Source organism: Cupressus sempervirens, chromosome 8, assembly GCF_028749045.1.
Source record: "Cupressus sempervirens isolate cs-2001-9-10 chromosome 8, ASM2874904v1, whole genome shotgun sequence".
Lineage (NCBI taxonomy): Eukaryota > Viridiplantae > Streptophyta > Pinopsida > Cupressales > Cupressaceae > Cupressus > Cupressus sempervirens.
The window spans coordinates 84,031,238-84,054,632 of record NC_143125.1 but is presented as its reverse complement, the minus strand read 5'-3'; the positions used below and the strand labels follow the sequence as shown (position 1 = coordinate 84,054,632).

The 23,395-nt window shown below is 34.6% G+C and overlaps 2 pseudogenes; both read right to left on the bottom strand.

Annotated features, from left to right (window-relative positions):
- Positions 1–1,533: 1,533 nt before the first annotated feature.
- On the bottom strand, positions 1,534–10,373 carry LOC149541741 (chromatin remodeling protein DDM1-like; annotated as a pseudogene).
- Positions 10,374–13,634: 3,261 nt separating this feature from the next.
- LOC149541740 (26S proteasome non-ATPase regulatory subunit 1 homolog A-like) lies at positions 13,635–16,577 on the bottom strand (annotated as a pseudogene).
- Positions 16,578–23,395: the final 6,818 nt, after the last annotated feature.

The window sequence follows — 23,395 nt, the reverse complement described above, 5'->3', positions numbered from 1 at the left end:
TCTAGCAGGACAATCACAACTTAAATATATATTTAATTTGTGTTAAGTTGTGATTGTCCTGGTAGACATGCATGCAAAATTAAAAATATCAAATTTCCCCAATCCATTTGTGATGCAAGTTAATTTTGGATTTGATTTTGTGTGTTTTTTACCATCATCATTTCAGATCACTCTCCATAATCCATCATCAGCCAGATGAGAGAGTGCAGGATGCATGCAAAATTTCAAATCATACATAAGGCATGCGAACTATTTTATAGAATGCCTAATAAACATCGACAGTAACTAATCAAACTATCATAAACATCGATAGTAACTAATATGCTTCTTCATTAATATGCCCGATACAATAAGAAAACTTGGCAACTATGCACATCAAGTTATATCCTAAAAGGAAATCATTTAGGAGATACAGAATTTGAACAACCATATGTTAAGATTCTACATTTTGTATCACTTCCCTAAGTCTGACAGTTGAGAATAAGTTCGTCATCCTCCTTGTAGTATGTTTCGATGGCTTGCACATCCACAAAAGTTCCAACGTCTCAAATTTGTAGAATATGAATTTTTTGGTAGCAAATGGACATGATTGACAATAAATCATCATATAAAAAGACTCCCATGTGAAGCATGAATAGCAAAGGAAATGAATATGGGTGATAGGGAAGAGAATTCAATAATAGAGGCTCTTAACTTTAGTTACAGTCATGATATGGGTGATGCACAACTGCCTCTTGGATTCACGTTCCATCCCATTGATGAAGAGCTCATAACACATTATCTCATTAGAAAGGTTTTAGATAGCAAGTTCACAGGAAGGGCCATTGTTGAAGTAACTTATAATACATGTCAATTCTGGTCATTCCATGAATATCGAGCCCCCATACTCACGGAATGATTTCCATTGTTCTTATATTCTATTGCAGCAAGTAAATAGTTAAAAGAAGTCACTGGTTCTACAATTGGTGCGGCAACAAGTTTAACACAATGTGGAAAAAATCAATTAGAAATGTGGATGGTTAATAACTCATATCAATGCATTAATAAAGAAAACCAATTTGATTTGAGACTCCAAATGATCAAGGAAATCTTGTAGAAATTGAAGTTTTATTGCTTGTGGTATTACACCAGTCCATACACCCGACTCCCTCTTACATATATAAGACTTGACAATATAACCAATTCAACCAACTATCATTGGGTTGAAAGGTTCCTTGTCAGATGAATTTGAACTAATGGTATCATCTAAGGAACATCCACAAAACTTCTAACAAACAAAAACCTTGATGATGGATTCAGCATCTACCACCAATTTAGAAAGATTCTTACTTGTCTAAGCCGCTTGTTGGTTCATCCAAAAACATCAACCTTGGCCTCATTAGAATTTCTAAGGCAATTCTCACTCTTCTCTTTTCTCCACCACTGATTCCCCTTAGGTGCCAGATTCCTATGGGACTGTTGGCACATTCCTAAAGACCCATTTCCACAAGTGTCGACTCTACTAGTGCTGATTTCTCTGACTAGAGCATTTTATCAGGGAGCCTTACACAAGCTAACCTCAACGAGTGAGACAAAAGTAGAAGCCATCATTGCAAATGCTTGTCCTGCATCAAATATGTGTGCTCCCCATTGGAATGGATAGGGAATCCTTATCCTGCAGAATAACAAGAATGAGTAAAAACTGTTTTAAAAAATGTTAACTTTTAAAACAAAATTACTATATGATCAAATTAAAATTGTTCTAAAAAATTATCTTTTAAAGAGAGCCAAGAGGAACTTCCTCAACATTCCCCAAAATAACTCAGCACAACATAGCATACTATTCCCCATTAATCTCCAAGTATGAAAATGGAACACTGTAAAGAATAAGCAGTACTAGTCAGTCAAACATTCCTTCTTAAATAAAGAATATGCATATTAAAGGAAAGAATATTCTGGAATTCAAACATTTAAAAGAAATCCCCACCAAAGACATCATCTTTGAACATAATCTTTCATACCTCAGGTAGAAGCAATCTTCAGGAGCAAGATAAACACCAACACCATATGTCGGACCACCATTCATTAATTTGTTATTGCTAAAACCATGTAGTATAATTGATGATATACTTGTATCGGATGCCGCATGCCATGCATATTTAACATTTGCTTTACCATGAGAATTTCTTTTTATCTCAACCTATTCATTGAAATTCTACAGCCGAGCCTGTCCCAACCTACTTGTATGTGAATTTCAATAAATACTAGTAACACTGGTTGAAAGTCCAATTTTATTTAGGCTAGTAAGAAAAAAAAATTTCATAGATACAAACTCTGTATCACAATCCATTAATTTGATCAATCTGTCCCCCAGATGTTCAAATTCATGAGTCACAAAACTAGAACATTGTTGGGATTTATAAAGAAAACTGTTATTAATCACACTATCCTTAACCTCATCATGCAATACCTGGCCATTCTCCAACTGAGTTGCTTCTGTAAACTGAGTTAACTTGCACTACCAGCTCTCATAGTAACTTGCATAATAAAATAGACCTTTGGGAATTTTTAACCATTCTTTGAGAAGTTTCAATTTTTTTCAATTACAAACATCATAGTGTAGACACCTAAAAACCTTTAGAAAATAAAGTATTTTTATTTTCTGAAAAAGTCCTGATGACATCATCATTTATTAATTAATTAATTATTTAATTAATTAATTAATTTTTATGCCATTAAATCCCTTTATCTTAATTAAAAATATTTAATTAAGGAATCCCTCCCAAAAATGTTTAAATCTTATTTAAACATTATTTCCTTATTTATTAATTATTTAATTAATAAATTGACCAAAAATCCTAAAATAAATAAAAAATTTATTTTTTTCCCAAAAGTTGGCCAATTTCCTTATGACCAATAACCTCTTCCAAAATTTTCTAATCCTTCTTTAATTTTGATTAAAGGCTAATCCCATCATTTCCTACCCCTAATCCCAACTCAAAATATTTAATTAAAATTAAATATTAATCCTCATGTTTATTAAAAAAGTTTTAATAAATGTCTCCTCAACCCAAACCCTTGAAATAAATAAAACTTTATTTATTTCCTAAAAATCTAATTTATCCTCATCCTAAGAAGTTCTAGACTCTTCTAGAAAGTCTTCATCCTCATCCTAGGAAATTCTAGACTATTCTAGAAAGTCTTTATCCTCATCCAAAATCTAGACTCTTCTAGAAGATGTCTTTAAACCTAATCCTAATCCCCTCCTAAACTTGTCACATTCCCTAAACATGGGTTAAGACTTACTAACCCAAGCCAAAGCTAACAAATATCTCCTCCTTCACCCACCCTCATTAAATGCCATCCACTTGCCTATCCCTAAGCTAATCCTAAACCATCCTAATCCATCCTCTAATCATTTGCACAAGCATAAGCAAGCTTAAAACCTTCCTAATCAAGTCCAAGTTGAATTTGCTCTCATCACCCTCAAAATATCTCAACCATAAAACTTTATGAAGTCCACTAGGTCATAAATGACTCTTACAAGCCCTTTTATTGCTCTTACAAGTCATTATGAGGGTCTTTATGAAGATTTTATCCCTTGAGCCTCCTTTGTTGACTCATCCTTCCCCTTTTCTCCATCCTCTCACCATGTGACATGTGTCACTCCTTGATTGGCTATAAGGAAGCACAATCCATGTGCTCTCCTCTCATGCAATCTGAGCCCTCCATAAGCTTTTTACCATCCTTGCATCTTAGCCCTCAAACCCTCAAGCCTCTTGCCTATAAATTGGATCCTTCCCCTTTGCAAAATAACACAATCCATGAAGTAAAGTTATAATGCTATTTTGAGAGCCAAATCCATACTAAAGCCATCTATCCACACCTAAAATCCACAATCATCCATTGAAGACTTTGGAAGCATATTGAGCATACATCCTATCCATTTAGATAAAGCTACTCAACAAGAGAGCTTCTTATTGAGAGAGTCCATTAATGGCTCATATTCTCAATTGAGAGCTCATCTTAGTCTATCTTGAAGTTTATGAATTTTGTTTAGTTTGTAGAAGCTTTATTTAAATTTGGTTTCTATTAGCATACTAACATTGCTCATCTACCATCTTCCCAAAGCTTACCACAACAATGTAAATGCCAACTTCAAAATGCATAAAGCTAAAAATCCACATCCTAGGCAATCATATGTCTATTCTAAAAGACATACTCCAAAAAGGCAAAATCCAATCAAAGAATGCAAAACAATGCAAAAGCCTATGAAAAGAAAATCCAAAACCATGTGGATCCCCAAGAAAAAAGTTGAAACCCAATGCATAATGGCATCCACCATTGCTAATTCCCCATCTAGTGACTCATGTCCCCCATCTCCTAACTCCATCTTGGGTGCCTATATCCCCAAGAACGCTTCCACAAATCCTCCATCACGCCTGCATCTACCATCTATCCCCCATATGCTCTTTTTACACCCGTCCCAACATGTGCCAATGTTGCTCTTGCAAGCATCCCCATCTCATGCTCCTTTCCAGCATTTTCATCCCTCCATCTCCTACCATAAATCCCATCTAATCCGATCTATTGCATAAATCACACATCCGGTGTACCAACAACTAGCAACAAAATTGAACATTCCAACAGCCAGTGAAAAATCCCAAAAAAGCCAAAATAGCTGAAGAAAGCCAAAATCATTCCAACTAAGTCCAAAGTCAAAAAGTCAAAAAAGAAAAGAAAAATAAAGTGTCCACTGGTGAAAACTTGGCAATTCAAGCGCCTTGGACAAGTACCATGATGAAAACTTGGCAAACAAGCATCATGCGTAATCCCACCATCCCCAGCTTAGCCTATCACCCTCATGCTTTTGGTCATCTCTTGACATCCAACTCCATCTTCCAATCTATCCACCTATCCTCCACCCTCCATCTTCCAATCTATCCACCTATCCTCCACCCTCCATCTTCCATCTCACACCGTCCACTAGTCTTATGCAGCTTCAGCCAATCATCTCAGCTATCATCCATCTCCCTAGCCCCTTCAGCTTTGTCCATCCTAGCTTCAATCCTATCACATCCATCATAAGACCTCCTTCCGCATGTTATCTTCTGATTGGGGGCACTATATTCCTTGGAGATCTTGTCTTGTCCATCCTCCCTTGTCATTGGTATCTAGCTCTAGGCTATCCTCATGCAAACCCAATGTCATCTCTTTATATCCATCATAATCCTAGCTATCTACCATCCTATCCAACCATCTCATCCTGCTCCTCTAGCTATCCTTGGTCACAAAATCTCTCATCATCATTGGATGCATCCTGCCAAATCCATATGTTTCACTATCACCCCACCCTTAGCTTTTGCATCTTGCACAACATCGAACCATCCCGCTATCCTCTCATCCTGAGCTTTTTATCCATCTGTATCATACCTATCATTGGTCTGTTAGCTTGTACCATATCTTGATTAGCCCGCTTGTAAATATCTTGGTCCGTCAGCTTGTACATCCTCTTTAGCTTAGTACCATTGTATCTATCCAACTTTTGTGTCAGTTCCTCCTTGATCAGCATCTTGCACACATTGCACATCTTGGTTAGCTATTCCAATGCATCCTTTAGCTAGATCTCCTATCACCAAAGTGTTATCCTTCTTAGTTTAGCTTGCCAGACGCATCACTCATCTAGATCCACCAGCTTAGGTGCTCTCCGATAGATCCTTGTAGGATATCGCTTTCCTCATGTCTGATCTTGGTCTGTTAGTACCTTGTCCTACCCATCTCGTTGGCAAACGGCTCTCTTTTGGATTTTCACTTTCTTTTGATTTGGGATCTTCCCTTTTGGGTCTTGAAGTATCTTTTCCAAGAAATCTCCTTGTTCCCTCCTCAAGGTTGCCACGATCTTCCATATCATGGTATGTTGCGAATGGGGCAATTAGAGTGTAAGGTCTTGATCAGGTCTTTCGTTTGTTTTTCTTTTCTGCTTGTGGGTTCTCCAGTGTCGTTTCCACACTGCTTCCTCTAGGATTCATGTGTGATGCTGGGGCAATCCTTGTGTGTTTGTTTTGAGTTAGTTTGTCAGTCCTTTGGATGGTTGGTGAAAAGGCCTTGATGTTCTTGGTAACCTTGGCAATTAACCAATAGTCCTATAGCAAATCTAGTGCTCAACTACATGGTGGTACTTCTCTTTGAAGTATCCCCCCGCTCAAAAAGCTTCAATGGTTTTCCTTCATCTCCATTATCCCCCATCCATATCCAGCATTCGTCTCTCCTACCCCAGCTTATGCATCAGTATCTCTTTGAATCACTCATCACTCTTAGCTTTAGGGATCCACAATCCTAGTCTTAGGGATCCACCAATCCAAATCAATCCACCAAGCCTCATCTTTCGAGATCCACAATCCTAGTCCTAGGGATCTCCAAAACCCATCTTCCACCAATCTGACTCTTTGAAATCCTGTTGCATCAGCTTTATAATCCCCTCATCCATCTCCCTATCCTGGATTCCTTTTTATAGTGCTCTGCTCCTTCATCCTCCACCTTCTCTAAAGTCTTAAGCTTGCTTCCTCTTGTGCATCTAATTCTCCTTTATCATTCTCCCATAGTGAGAGTTTGAGCTAATTTAGCCCCTTCTCTTTGCCAATCTGAGTTTCCTTGCTCATCTGAGATTCTTGTACATTTCAAGAAGCCATCGAGCCTCACTTTCTCTCCCCGCTGCCTTCTTGAGGGGGCATCTCACAGTCCATTCTCTCCTCTTCTGCTCTAGCCTTGGGCATCTTATTTTCTTATCTTTGATGCCATGCCACTTGCGGCATCACATCAAAGAGGGGCAAAATGTAGACACCTAAAAACCTTTAGAAAATAAAGTATTTTTATTTTTTGAAAAAGTCCTGATGACATCATCATTTATTAATTAATTAATTATTTAATTAATTAATTAATTTTTATGCCATTAAATCCCTTTATCTTAATTAAAAATATTTAATTAAGGAATCCCTCCCAAAAATGTTTAAATCTTATTTAAACATTATTTCCTTATTTATTAATTATTTAATTAATAAATTGACCAAAAATCCTAAAATAAATAAAAAATTTATTTTTTTCCCAAAAGTTGGCCAATTTCCTTATGACCAATAACCTCTTCCAAAATCTTCTAATCCTTCTTTAATTTTGATTAAAGGCTAATCCCATCATTTCCTACCCCTAATCCCAACTCAAAATATTTAATTAAAATTAAATATTAATCCTCATGTTTATTAAAAAAGTTTTAATAAATGTCTCCTCAACCCAAACCCTTGAAATAAATAAAACTTTATTTATTTCCTAAAAATCTAATTTATCCTCATCCTAAGAAGTTCTAGACTCTTCTAGAAAGTCTTCATCCTCATCCTAGGAAATTCTAGACTATTCTAGAAAGTCTTTATCCTCATCCAAAATCTAGACTCTTCTAGAAGATGTCTTTAAACCTAATCCTAATCCCCTCCTAACCTTGTCACATTCCCTAAACATGGGTTAAGACTTACTAACCCAAGCCAAAGCTAACAAATATCTCCTCCTTCACCCACCCTCATTAAATGCCATCCACTTGCCTATCCCTAAGCTAATCCTAAACCATCCTAATCCATCCTCTAATCATTTGCACAAGCCTAAGCAAGCTTAAAACCTTCCTAATCAATTCCAAGTTGAATTTGCTCTCATCACCCTCAAAATATCTCAACCATAAAACTTTATGAAGTCCACTAGGTCATAAATGACTCTTACAAGCCCTTTTATTGCTCTTACAAGTCATTATGAGGGTCTTTATGAAGATTTTATCCCTTGAGCCTCGTTTGTTGACTCATCCTTCCCCTTTCCTCCATCCTCTCACCATGTGACATGTGTCACTCCTTGATTGGCTATAAGGAAGCACAATCCATGTGCTCTCCTCTCATGCAATCTGAGCCCTCCATAAGCTTTTTACCATCCTTGCATCTTAGCCCTCAAACCCTCAAGCCTCTTGCCTATAAATTGGATCCTTCCCCTTTGCAAAATAACACAATCCATGAAGTAAAGTTATAATGCTATTTTGAGAGCCAAATCCATACTAAAGCCATCTATCCACACCAAAAATCCACAATCATCCATTGAAGACTTTGGAAGCATATTGAGCATACATCCTATCCATTTAGATAAAGCTACTCAACAAGAGAGCTTCTTATTGAGAGAGTCCATTAATGGCTCATATTCTCAATTGAGAGCTCATCTTAGTCTATCTTGAAGTTTATGAATTTTGTTTAGTTTGTAGAAGCTTTATTTAAATTTGGTTTCTATTAGCATACTAACATTGCTCATACACACATAGATGTTACAAGAGAAACTTACCAATGATATATGCCTAAGTCACAATCCAGATTTACATGCATAATAAAAGAGACCTTTGGGAATACCATAGACCTACAGATTTTCCACCCCTCTTCATAAGAATTCCATTAACCAGAGTTGCCCAGTAGTCTCGAACAGTTGAACAAACAATCCTTACCTCCACAGAATGAGCCATGATAAGCCTGTAGACATGTACAGGCTTTGTTTGTCCAATCTTATGACACCAATCCATTGCTTGCAAATCCATTTGAGGATTTGCATAATCAAACTTATTATATTGATATAATTACAATAAATACATACAAAAAAACTTCAATGCAAGTTCATAACAAAAGTTCCTGCATAATAAATAATTTGTTCTACTCTATAAACATGCATTAAAAATGCATACCGAAATGAAACTAATATGATAAGATGTAAAATTATATCTTACCCAGTAACTGTCATAAATGATACAGGTATCTGCAGTAGTGAGATTGATCCCAAGCCCACCAGCTCGTGTGCTTAACAAAAAGATACAAAATTTTCTTTTTGGATCATTAAAATCATTGATCTGTATTGAAAAAGACATCAAAGAAGAATTTGTAAGAAAATTGCACATGCTTAAAGATAGTATTCTAGCAAGTCTAGAACTTTCGTCCATTGAGAAAATATCAAAATTTGTAATCAATGTACAATTTTAGCACCATTAGAAAATCATGCTTAGAAACTGCAAAGTGCATGCCCTAAAACACAAAAGCACACAGAACTTGAGAACAGCAAGCAAACTCTTCTCTTCATTGCTGTGGTACTTGAAATCAATACAAGAAACTTAAGGGCGTAGTAAAATTGAAGGTTAACTAATGCAAATTGTGATTGGCACCTTATGTTTTCGAGCTTTCAAATGCAATATAAGTCTGTCTAACAAGCCAAATTTGCCACACTGCTAAACCAACTGAGCCACTGGTGGGTAATCAACTGAAGAGAAAGCTCAATGTTAGACATAAGTTATAACACTAAATCAATTTGTCCCACTAGTAATCAGTTTCAAAATAACCAAGCTAAATTACTAATTAAATCCTTACTTGATTGATCAAATTGTGATTCCAACAGATTAGGATGGTTGCAGTTCTTTCTCAGTTGAATGGTCAAATTGTTTAGCTTTTTTCTGATGCTTGTGCCTGAAACAGATGAAGGAAGTCATACCAAACTTTTACTATTCAAGCAAATAAAAGAAAATAAGACTGGCTAAATGGCTGATAGTACAATTTAATAAAGGAACACAACTTATGCAGGAGCTCTATAAAATAACTCTTCCAAATTAGAGAACACATTACCCTACCTCTCTCTACTTTACTTTGCAGGTGGGCCTCAAGTGTTTTATTGACTAAATGCTCTTGGATCTATTTTTGATGTTTCATCATATTTGCATACAAGATTATTTCTTTTTTCTTTGAGAGGTTTTGTTCCACCTCTTCCTTCAATCTTCTAAGGAGAAATGGCCGAAGAATCAAATGAACATTTGAAATTACCTAAAAAGGCAACTTTTGTCAATCTCAAGTACAACAATAGAAAACAAACATAAAATTAACTGCTTGAATTTGAAGCATACTTGAACTCTTCTCTTCTCCTCTTCTTCCTCCTGACCCATTCCTTTGCTATTAATAGTACAGTCTCTTGACATCAAATGGACAATCAGTTGGCAGGTGGAAATCACTACATATGCTAAAGTAGATGACTTTTTAAATTGAAATAATCTGTGATAAATTTTCTAGTCAAAATTGTTTATGATAATTTTTCAAGTTACATTAATTATTAGAATCTAGATACAAACAACACTGAACAATTTTGTTGAAGATTTTTGACATGAAGTGAATTCTTATAGACTAAAATATAGAGTTTTGTCATAGAAATTAACAAAGAACCATCCACAGTACCTGGTCAAATGGTCTCGTCTTTGTGCAAAAAGCAATCTCTAATAGTCCCTCAAAATGAAGTGCACAAATCACACCAAGAGCAGTACCATATCCTGCAGTTGCAAGACTGGCCAAACACATCACTAAGTTATGATATAATCATTCAGAGTTCACAAAGAAATGGATAGATCAATTATTTTTAATTCTTACTAGCATATAGTTTTAGGTTAATCTCATTGAGAAATAACTTGCAAGGAGGGATATTGCACTCCATCATCAAAAAAAGAAGTTAAAAATAACTTCAACACAATTTCTTGATAGTGATTATCTGTATCTTTCCATTTTTTCAAATATGCATAGTTACAAAGCACACTACTATATCCCTTTAGTTCAGCATCAAAAGAAATTATTAGGAAATAGCTCCACTAAAGCTTATTACTCATGCGTCATCCATCTTTTAAAGTTCATGTTAATAAAGATTGTATTTTGTTCCCTATTATTAAAACAAATCAAGTAGATGTATCAATCATCTTTCCAATTCATCATAGTTAGCTTGTGGCACAGTCTTATCAAAAACTATAAGCTAATTTAAATGGCTTGGTTTATTTTTGTGGGTGCTTTTAGAATATATCCATTTACGTTGGCACCTTGTTAAAATACAGGTTCTCTTGTCTTCAGCCCTTGGGAAAAATATGTAAATCAGACAGCTTTGAAATTAAAGTTTTGAAACTCATAGAAGAAGTAAGTTCATTTGGGTTCAACCTCTTAGCTAGTCCAAAGTCTCCTGTAGATTCATTATACCAATAAAAATTGTGAATATTCTCGACTCACACAGCAAACGAAGCACCTTCATCTGTACTTAAGTGTCAAAAGAGTTACATCTTGTATAGGCAATTCCAAAGAAATTAGAACATACCAAGATGGACATCTTGCTCCTTTGTCAAAAAAATATTTGAGCATTGCAAAGAAAACAACACATTATATCATGTTACCATTTCCTAAAAGAAATGCTAAAATGAGCAGTAGTACAATCCCTTATTAACAAATATTAATAAATAATCAATAACTAACCTTCAAATCTCTATGAAGGATATGATTAGAGTGCAAATGGTCTACTGCAAGAAGAAGCTATATAAGCCATTTACAGAGTTTTTGCTAGGAAACATGAAGCATATTTATAAATGTGCTCAGAGATCAGAAAGACAAATTACATTTGGATAAGCTGATCTAGAAGCAACTTGGCTTTCATAGGATTACTACTGACTTCTTCAGGAAAATATACTCCATTTTCCTTTTTCATTATCTCAGCCCTGCATTAAAAACTCCATTTAATCAAAAATTTAAATAGGAGATAATGCTAAATACATAACAATGCAAAACTCTTTCACGGGAAGGAAAAGCTTATATATCCCCGCCTTCATAGTAACCTAGCACAATACATACATAGCAACCCTACAAAGGAAAAAATCAAGAAAATTATTATTAACTTTTCATTATAATAAACTATAAACAAGTTCTAATTAAAAAACTACCTTAACCTAATTCAACCATAAGTTGCTACTTCCAAAACCTATAACAGAGTACCATTAACTGTTAATGTTGGAATTCACTAAACAAAGAACACTACCACCTATTTACTAGCTATTAAAATGGGGGACTTGTTCCCTTTGCATTTTTGTCACATGAGAATGATGAAAACATAAGTTTCTAATAAAACCAAAGTGTCATATAACACAGACCCAAAAACTAAGAAGAGTCATTTTCTAACACAAACTTAGATAATTCTCCTATAGTGATCATTTTCTAACACACATTTGGATAATACACATGCTCTTGGGTGCTCTATCAACAATATAGTAGGTTCACTCTTTGTAATGAGAACCATGAAGCCGACTTGAAAAAAGAAATCAATCAGGAAATGCTTCCAATTAGTAAAATTTTGAAGCCATTTTTGGCAACTTTTTAAAGCTAATTCAACAGAGATTCTTGTCATAAAGCATTGATGCTAACTTAAATTGGCTGTAGTTATAAGATAGAAAATTAAATTAACTAGCTAGACATAACTATGCACTATATGAAATTGAATAGACTTGCTTTTATATGTATAGAACAAACTTATACAGTTACATTTAGTTCATTCTGAGTAGAATGTGATGATGGCCATGTTCATGTTATTATCTGCATTCCATCAACTATAAATGTGCACCAAAATTCTTTTCAATTGACATGGCAATAGCCATAATCATGGTGATGATACATGTTCAGGCCCTATAACAATATTTTTACGGCCAGAAACATACAAGAAATTGGTACATTAATCATTGGGTAAGACAGCATGGGTAAATTAATCATTCAAGATACAGTAATAAAAAAGATTCAAGATGATATCCATGAAATGCACATTTACAGTCAAGCCCTAGAAGCATTCTAATAAGATCTTAGGACAACACTTCAACATGGATGATCGCTGATCGCTTATCTCATTTCATGATAGCACTTTGGAGTTAAATGTAGCTTATCCAATGTCATTGTTGGAGGATTGGATGCTGAAGAGGACCCTGAAATAGTTAGAAAATATCGAAGGCATTAAATTTCATGGTGCATTTTCTACTAATGGTACTATTGATGCTTTGACAAAAGTTACTGATGTCTTAGAGAATGAAATTTTTTATGGAGTTTTGATGGATCAGAACACCTCTTGGTACAGGTCTCTAAATGGTTCAAGTTTTTAGGTTGTGCTCCTGTGCAACATGCTGCTTCATGAGCTGTGGGTACTACCTTTTAAGGTAGGCTTCCTGTTTTCTCTATGGTTTCTTTGAGTTTGCTAGATTTTTTGACAAAATTACATTTTTTTTCATGGAGATTGTACATCCATTCATATTTTGGTATGGCTATCTGTAGTATTGCATAGAGTGGGAGCTATGGGTTCTATGGTATTTCTTTAGTTTGTAAGGCTTTGGTGGTATGGTTGTAGTGTTAATTGCTCTGAGTGACTTTGCTACTGGCATAGTTGCTACTATAATACTATATTTTTTTCAAATGTTGCTAGGCTGGGGCCACATATGTATTCACATTAATATAATTTTAAGGAAAAACAATGTGAATTACAATTACATGGGATACAAGAAAAAGGGCATATACATTACTAATGCAACCTGATCAGTTACTATTAGTCTTCAGAATATAATTAGGAACATTTTAAATTTCCTCTACATTAGATATTTAAAAGCCTCAAAACCCTTGAATTAATCATGATGTATTGGACAACATCCACTAATGCCATAAGAAAGAAATTGCAAGTAGAGAAAAATAGATTACCTCCAATAAAATTTTATTCATGACATACCTATTAGACATGGGACATGCACACCAGTAGCAGCTAAGACCTCTTTTATCTTAGCCTCAATATTGCGAAGATTTGTTGCAAGACTTCGGACCCTTCACATTCCCACGTGCATTACCCTCATCCATAACAATTTTCTAATCAACATCTTTCTTTGCTCTGGCTTTAGCCTTTGCTTATATAGATAGAACAGTAGTAGGCAATTTTACAGCTGAATTTTTTGTTGGAGGTGTTGTGGGATGAGGATATTCAAGTAGTGAGGGCTTAGATTTTGACAAAAATTCAAACTTTGGGACCTTCAAGTCATAGTTGAGCCCATTGAAAGCAGTAGGAGCAAAAGAGAGACTCAAGAAATATATGAGGGGATACCAATACCAAAATTGGCTAAATGCTGCCATACCAACAACAACAATAATTCTATCATGCCTTGTCCTAGAAAGCAACTTGATGGTTGGATTTCGACCACCTGCATCTAAAATACCTGATGCCAAAATTGCAGCCATCTTGCTCATGGTATCTTCATGCTTGTCAAGAATTATCTTCTCAAGTTGGCACCTGATATTTTATAAATGAAAAATAACCAAGTTAATTAAAAGGAATCTTGGAATCAAAATGCCAAAAAGAATGTATGGCTAGAAGAGACCCTTATTGCAAAAAAAGATCCCAATAGAAAACAAGTTGAAATCCTACATTTTTAAAAATGTTCTTGAGATGGAGAATATTCATTTAGTGTTCACATTTTTCCAATTCAAAAACATGAAATAACTTCAAAAAATTAAATTTACAGCATCACACCTGAAGCTACCAACATGAGGTTCACATCCCTCATTTGTTTGCATAAGAACCATAGCCATGGCTATAAGAGCACCTTGAAAAAAAAAGTCTACAACATCTGATGTTAACGGCTCCAATAGAGAAATAGCCTCACTTAAAGTTGTGCCTGCACAAGAGATACCTACAGCTAGAGCCACTCCATATCTGACATGTGGATTGTATGATTCAGACAACAAAGATACTATTCTTGGAGTCTGTAAAAATTGCTTTTAAATTTTATGTTGTTGTAAAGAATCATGATAATCTCAGAAAAGTTTTAAAATATTCATTTCTGGCAAACCACCTTTGGCCAAATTTAAGTTAGAGTAAAAACATATAGGTGTATAATGATACCAAAGATACAAACCTGCTCAGGCTCAAAGTATAGAACAAATCCAAGTATCATCACCACAGTCATTCTCACATCATCAATGACAAATGAGACAGCAAAGTGTAGCAGACGACAAATGGATTTTTTATTTTTTGTGCGTCTATATGCCAGAGCCAAAGCATAGATTCCACCATAATGCAGAATTGGATCCTGGTCCCTGGTCATTTTCTTTATAAGGGTATCAACTTCTTCTTCCCTTCCATAGACAGTTAGTACCTTTCCAAGGGCCAAGCCTTTGTTTATGTTCACAAATTAAAAATATATTCCCAAAATCTAAAACGTAAAATTTTGAATAACTCCTCTAATTTTTTGTTTGCAATCAATGCTAATTTAATAAAAATTAAAAACCAATGGTACCTTATAATCTTCTCATGTTGAATATCATGTGCATATGAAAGCATTTCACTTGCCTTTTCACTTGAAGTACCAACCATAAGCAATCCCATACTGATACCTACAGCCTCTATAACAACTGCACTATCTAAATAAAGAACATTTTTTATATCATCGTAAATGTCTTCATTGGCAGTTCCCAAAGCAGCCAATCCCAGCCCCAAACATGCACCATGCTGAATTACCTTTAAAAAATACCACATATCTGGTATAAGTAGCTTGAAATTATTATGTCTTAAGTTGAGTAGTTGTTTAAATCACTTAGAAAGTTGGACGTGTTTTGGAACTAGTTAAAACTTTAGAAGACTCACTTCAACACTAGTACTACACAGGCTCTCGTGAAGAAATTGTTTGATTCCTTCGCTATGGTTGGCATGAATAAGCCCTAATGCATATAGAGCCCCACCCTTAGAATATGGGCTTCCACCACTAGTTGAACCATTGTGAGGAAGATATGGAGCCATCAAAGATTGACCTTGTTGAAGGTGACCTCGGTGAATGACCCCCAAACCAGCAGTAGCGCTGAACTTTGCCCAATTTGTTACCCTGCTGAGCCATTCCTGGCAAAAAAAGTTAAAAATTTAGTTGCATGCATTCAAAAAAATCCTATGAGTTAGCCAAATTAACGAGGAAAAGAAAGACACATCACCATATTTTCTCTCAAAAATGTGTCTACAGTGGTTCTAGCATGCATGAGTGCATTAGCATATATGATGGCACTATGGCATACACTGTTTCACATTTCAACAGATTGCTTTATTGTCTTCAAAATGAGGAGATCTAACTTGCAACATCCATTCATTCCTTTGATTGTATAATTTGAGCTATTTGGTAAGTGATAATTAAGTGATTATTGAATAGATGACTGATGTTGTAACAAATGTTGGTTTGCTAATGATGATTGAATGAATGCTGGTTTAAAGAACAATTTGTTGGTTGACTATTTTCTTTATTTAGTAATTTACTTTTGTGGATTCACATAATCAAGAGTGATGATTGATAAGCAATCCTTGGATGTTTGGAAAGATTTCTCCTTTATTGGTGAAAGGGTCACCATATCTCATAAGAATTGAGTCACTATCCTCTATTGATGCCATTGAGAACAATAAATTATTTTCCAAATGTATCTCCCTTGGATGTCCTCAAGTGTAACCATTAAAATGACTTGACTGTCTATGACCATACAGTAACTGTAATTCTAATTCATCTGATATCTCTAATATTTTAAATGAAAAAAATGCCCATCATAAAGAACATGTTATCTGACTAATGTCTGGTTTTTTTTCAACTTTGTTCAACAACATTCCCTAGTCCAACCAAGGTTTCCATGAGATCTAAGATGTTATTTGGAACACTTTCAGCATGTTTAAACTAATGGTAAGGATGGGTTCATACCTGATTGCATAGTTTCTTCACAAATATGGCTACTAGAAGAGCCCCAAATAGGCCTCCTTCCAGATTTATAGGGCTTATAACTCCTTCCGCTCAAAGATTCAACTCACCTGCTCTAAAGAAAATTTGCTACATTAGACCCATTTCTTTTGTATTTTATATCTAAACCCTTGTTAGGATTAGTTGAAGATCCTACATTGCAAAATCATTAATTATTTGAAAGAAAATTGATAGATCAAATTGAAATAGTATAAGTCCCTTTATGGGTTACCAACAAGATGACATTATTCATGGAGTTACATCCAATATAAAATCACTAGTTTTCTATGTAAACCTTGGGGTTGTCCTAGTTGATCATACATGATGAATTGTTTAGCATCTCTAAGGTTTCCTTGTTCTAGAGAAGATTGAATGCTTGGTGTTTTATTCTCCATTTGCGAAGAGTGTCACAAAACACCCATCAACAGGATCCTAAGAAATTGTTGTGCCTCAAGTGAGCTCCCAAGTCCTTCCTAGGCATGACCAATGTAATATTTAAGTGCCTCTATAGTTGGTGGTTGCTGATTTTGGATAATGGTATGCTTGCTCAGTTTAGTTGAAGAATATTTGGCTAAGTTAGAGTGTTAATGTAGAAAAATAGTGTTAAATTGTAGTCAAATAACCAAATATTAGGATTTATATTTCAAAAAGGAAGCACATGCCAAACATGTGTTTAGCTGTAGATGAGTTAAGATTGGACAGGTGGGAGTAGGTCGTTGATCTTTGGGTAGGACTCTATCATTCATTTTGTCCTTAAAAAGTAAATCACTATTCAGGATAGAAAGATTGAATAAGATTATTCCAAAATGTGTTTTAATATATGTTTGACTTCTTGCACAATATTCTTTTTTTTCTGATCTCAATATTTTTTGCTAGCTTTATCTAAAATCTGTGTAAGCTTTTAAAAGGGCAAAAAATAGCTTCATAAGTTTGTGCGCACACAACACAATCACTGCACCCATCTTAGCTACTACTTTTGTGTGAATACTTGAACCTTGTCTTCATTAACTCTAGTCACAATCAATTTCATTGGGCTTAATCAACATCAGAATCCATTCTTGAGACTACCTTTGTTTGGCCATTCTTTCCAATAATATTCATGTTTCGCAATGGCATCTTCCACAAAATAGATATTTGTATCCATTTTTGACATTTCATCAAACAATTGAACAGTCTTGATCTATGCTAGCAAGGTCTTCAATTGCATTGTTCCTCATAAGTTCTTGTGGTTCTTACCTTCCTAAGTTTCTTCTGTTTCATACCTACAGTGACCACAAATACTTTCCATTTTTACTCAAATGATTCTAATGTAAAATCATGCAATTACCTTTGTTGTACATAGCTTTACTAGGTTAAGTGAGAACCATTTCCTCCTAGCTCTACGTACTAGTTTTAGTTCTATTATTTTTTATAGACATCATCATACTTGATTTTATAATCCCATAAATGTGGAATTCCAGTGCCACTGTGGTTTTGCTTCCAATTTGTACATAAGTGCATTTTCATCTAAGAAATTATAAACCTCAAACTGCAAGCGTTGTGAATACCGTACACATGCATCATTTAAAGCATAACAAAAATTATATTTTTAATTATGCTGATATAAATTCTAATAATTTATTTTCAAGAGAAAAAGAAAATAGAGAAATAAAATTAAATCAAAAAAATAGTGTGATTTCATAAACATGTTAGCTCTCCCAATTTCAAATTTCTATAAAGCAACATGAGACATCTCAAACCTCAAATGAAGAATAAAGCTAATTTGCATATATCAATTTGCATAGAAAATGAGGAAAATGGATTTTATTTCCCCAATGGAAGACCCACAATTAACAAAAGATACACTCAATTCAACTAAAGAGCGACAGAAAGGGAGAGGAACCTACCAATAGATGCTCTCCTCATTGTCCCCAAGAAAGGAACCGATTGTAAGCCAGCTCTCACATTTCCTGCTGGTCAAACACCTTCCCATTTCCTTTAAGTATCTCCCTTCACTGTCTTTTCCTTCCAGGGATGAATAGCCTTATTGAAAAAAAGTTGAGTCTCGTGATGAGTCGATTGAGTAAAATGGAACTTTACTAAAAGCAACCCATCAATATCTATATGCATTTGAATTTATCAAATCAACAACATATTTCAGTTTCTGAGAAATTCAAAAAAAATGTTATTAGAAACTGAAGATAAAACCTGATTCCTTCTTATCCTTCCATATAAGAAGACAAAATTTGATTCCTCCTTATCTTTGCACATCTGAGTTAATGCAATTTGTCATGGTGAAAGCATATATGTACAACTTATTTTACGTAGCATCACCAATAATCTCCACAAGAACATTGTCCTTGATCAAAATGATGGAACCGGTTTGCATCTCTCACAACAATTTCTCTTGCCATAACTTTGGAGATAAACTTGGTTGCAGTGTGCCAATCAACACATACTCGTAGGTTCTTGACAATTCTAATGGTTGTTTTAGGGGAAGTATTTAACAACCTGAATGCAATTTCTATCTTCTCATTATGGTAGCAAAGGAATGCTTCTTTTTCCTCCCCCTCCACATCATTCAATACTTGTCTTAAATATGGAAAATACCCTGTTGCCTTCATCTCCCAAGAAAAATTTTGTAGTGTTACATAGATCTTTTGTGTTTGTGGATGAGATTTATCTCCTACACAAAAAACATGCATCATTTTATGGACTTCAATCCAACTACATCTGTGTATCTTTTTAGTTACTCTGTCTTTCATCAATGTCCTTACTTTCTAAGCATCACCCCACCTGCCCACTTCAGAATAGATGTTTGACAAAGGAACATAAGGTGCAGTATTTTCAAGATCAAGGTCAAGAAGGAGAGTTTATGCAAATGCCCCAAGCCCTATATTTTTATGCAATCTACAAGCACCAATCAAACATATCCACACAACCATAGAAGGTTTAGTTGGCATTTTGATGATAAAGTTTAGAGCTTACTCAAGATAGCTAGCACAGCCAAGAAGGTCAACCATGCATACATAATGATCCATAATAGGTGTCATGTCATAAAGTTCATTCATGCTACTGAAGTATTTACAGCCCTTGTCCACTAACCCTCCATGGCTACATGCAAATAAAACCCAAACTAAGCTTACATGATTAGGATATGTTCCAGAGTGTTTCATTAGGAAAAAAAGTTTAAGAGAATCCTTACAAAATCAATGCATCACATATCTCGTTAACATTGCATTCCATGAGATTACATTCCATTGAGGCATTTTGTCAAATAGTTCATGTGCCTTTTGTATGCATCCACATTTTGCATACATGACTACCAGTGCACTTACAATTACATACATGACATCAACATCAACAAGTGGGTTATGTGTGTTAAGCAAAACATCAACCTCCTCCTCCAGTCGTCCCTCTCTAGACAATACTCCCACATTAAAATTGAGATTAGAAGTGGCTGGCATTGTATAATTATACTTGAAGCCTATGTCATTTATTTTAATCCCTCTTCTACCATAGATATAACGAAACACTATCACTATTTCATACTCTTATGAGTTTTGGAGCCCTTCATTTATTTCTAGAAACCAGGTCTCATATTGATACTTGACATGCCAGAAGAAAAATCTAGTTGCTCTGGCAAACTCCTATGCTGCTTTGGTGAAGGATTCCATCTATGTCAAACTTATCTCAGGTATTATCTACCATGTTATATAATTGATGATTCATTTTACCACTTTTTTTCTTCCCAGATGTAGCACATTAAACTTTTGAGTTTTCTCCTAAAAATTGAAGTTGTTGCTTTAATAAAAATTTATTCAAGTTTTTCAATGAAATGGAAGCTTACCTATATTTTTTAACTTTTGGATGCAAGAGATTTTATTACAATTCGAATGATCTTCTATTCTGTGTAATTTATAGAATGACAATTCCAATGATATTGTCCGCGATTCTGAACTTCTTCTACCCCAATAAACCAATGTGCTCGGTGATTACTAGAGAGGAAAATTTCTCCATGGATTACCAGACGCACCAATGAAACCCCAGAAAAATTGCTCGCATAAATGAAGCCCAACAAAACTTCCCATGCTCATACAAAGCTTTACGCATTATAAACCCTTTTCTTTTTTAATAACATAATGTGATTTTCAAGTTGGTCAAAATTTTGACCAACTTGGGGAAAACTTAAGTTGGTCAAAATTTCGACCAAATCGGGCATATAATTTTTATTTTCGACCAATGCGAGAATGAAAACCAAAAAAAAGAGGAATTCTTAGCATTGTTCAAAATTTTTGGTAGAAAAACAAGTGCAAATGTACTAGTGCCTTAGCTTTCTTTTCAAAACTCCTTTTGACATTTTGTTGATGTTTCTTAATTGTTTGCATGGCTTGCTATTTTTTTCTTCTAGTTCCATTAATTTTGTCATCCTAATTGTCATGGAATTATCTTTAGTTAGCTCCAACTGATGAGCTAATTCCAAAGAGGGGAACTCAAGTGAAATAGAAAGCCTTGCTTCCATTCCATATACTAGCATGAAAGGTGAGTTCCCATTTTCTCTCTTTGGTGTAATCCTATCAGCCTAAAGAGATGTTCTTAACTTTGAATGCCAACACCTATGATTTTCCTCAATCTTCCTCTTCATAATCCTAATTAGGTTCTTGTTGGAGGACTCAACCAAACCATTTCCTTAGGGATAGTAATTTGAGGAAGTGCTCAAGTAGATGCCATGATTAACTACCCAAGAGTAAATGTGAGTTCCAACAAAGGATTTGGAATTATTTAATAGTACTTTTGAAGGGACACCAAACCTAGTAACAATTCCATCAAGGAATTACACTGCTAAAGTCTCTTTGGAATCATTTAGAGCTATTGCTTCTATCCATGTTGTAAAATAATCTATTGTAGCTAATATCCACTTGTGACTAGAACTAGAAGATGAATTGATTGGACCAATAGAATCTAGCCCCCAATGAGAAAATAGTTGATCAACATAAATAGGATGAAGGGGAAGAGTTGCTAACCTTTGTTTACCTAAAAAAAAGTACACTTCTCACATTTTGTCACATGTCTATGATAGTTATTGAATAGAGTTGGCCAATAATAACCATCTATCATTATCTTCATGGTTATTTTTCTAGCTAAGAAGTGACCACTAGTAGGGCCATCAAAAAACTCTTTGATCATTCTATCTGTTTCATTAGGATTAATGCATCTTAATAGGACTCCATTAAGATCTCTTCTAAAATGAATTCCATCCACTAGGAAAAATGGAGTAGACTATAATCTAAATTGTCTTCTTTTAGCTCTATCTAATCCTTGTGAATATCCTCCTCCGTATTAGATATAGATAATATTGAGAGGGGAGGGGGGAATCAGTATTCTACAAGAATTTGCCCACAACTGAATATTGTTAATTACTTTATAACTTGCATATGAAAGTAAACCAACAATGTTAAATAGTAAATATAACCATACACATAGAGAACTCATAAAAACATTATTTTTTAACTAGGGAAACCTTGGCCAAGGGAAAACCCAGTGGGGATGATACCCACTAGATGATTCACTAAATAATAGGATTCAGTTAAGAATATTGACCTTGTTAGGAGTCTATGAAGTGCATATAGTGTCTTGAGTCCTTGTTAGAGGAATAAACCTTGTTAGAAGTGTCAAACCTATTAGGAGATGCTACAACCCTATTAGGAGTTGGTAGATCAATTACAATGTATGCAGGAAGAGACCACTGCCCTATCATTCAACTATACAATTCAGTTTCTTCACAAAATGGATATACATACAATAATTTTTTACTGTTTTAACTCACACTTGGTTTGATTTTACATCAGATTTCACATCACATAAGGCTCACAGATGGTTCTCACAATAGTTTGGATCTCACATCCAATCATGCAACTTTGACAATATCTGTGCATCAAATACATTCGTTACGTAACTTTGATTCCCATTATCTTCTTAACATAAGATCATTACTTATATCTTGTGCATTCAGAAATGATTGCTCAGTCAGTTTCCATGTCTTCGTATGACTGACCTAATAATATCCTCATAGTTGGATTAATATTACTTAGTAATTATTTTAAAACCAAAATAATTCCTAAAGTTGTACAACTCTATTTTCTAATATACTCTATTTTGTACTATTAAATACCAATATAGTTAAAATAATTGTAACTTGCACCGTACTAATTATACACACATGTGCACTAGTACAAATTATAATAAAGGTATCAAAAAGCTTTCCTCAACTATGCACAAGCTCACTCTTTGAGCATCACCCATACTGTTAAGATCTGTTCACTGTGCTACTGCAAATTGTCTAATACTTAGACAATTTTTTGTCTCTGAATGCATAAATGAAATGCTAAGTATATGTTGTCATAAATGACAACCATCAACACATCTAACATACCATATTTATGACAATCTCCCCCTTTGGAATTGATGGCAACATTTGGTAAAATTGGCTAAATCCCAAAATGATGTCATACATAACAAAAATAAATAAATAAATAACTACACAAAAATTTCCTTTAAAACATATTTTTTTTATTCATTTAACAATATTATTCATCTTTTGATGGATCATTACATTCCTTATCACTCCTCTACATTGATACATACATAAGCTCCCCCTTACATATACATTTACATCCATACAATTTTCCTCTACATAATAACGCAATACTCCCCCTTAGACATCAATTTTAAAGGTGTCAAAAACTGTATCACAAAAAAATGCTACTTGTTGTTGATCAGCTCAACATTTTGGGTATGAAATTTGAAAAATTA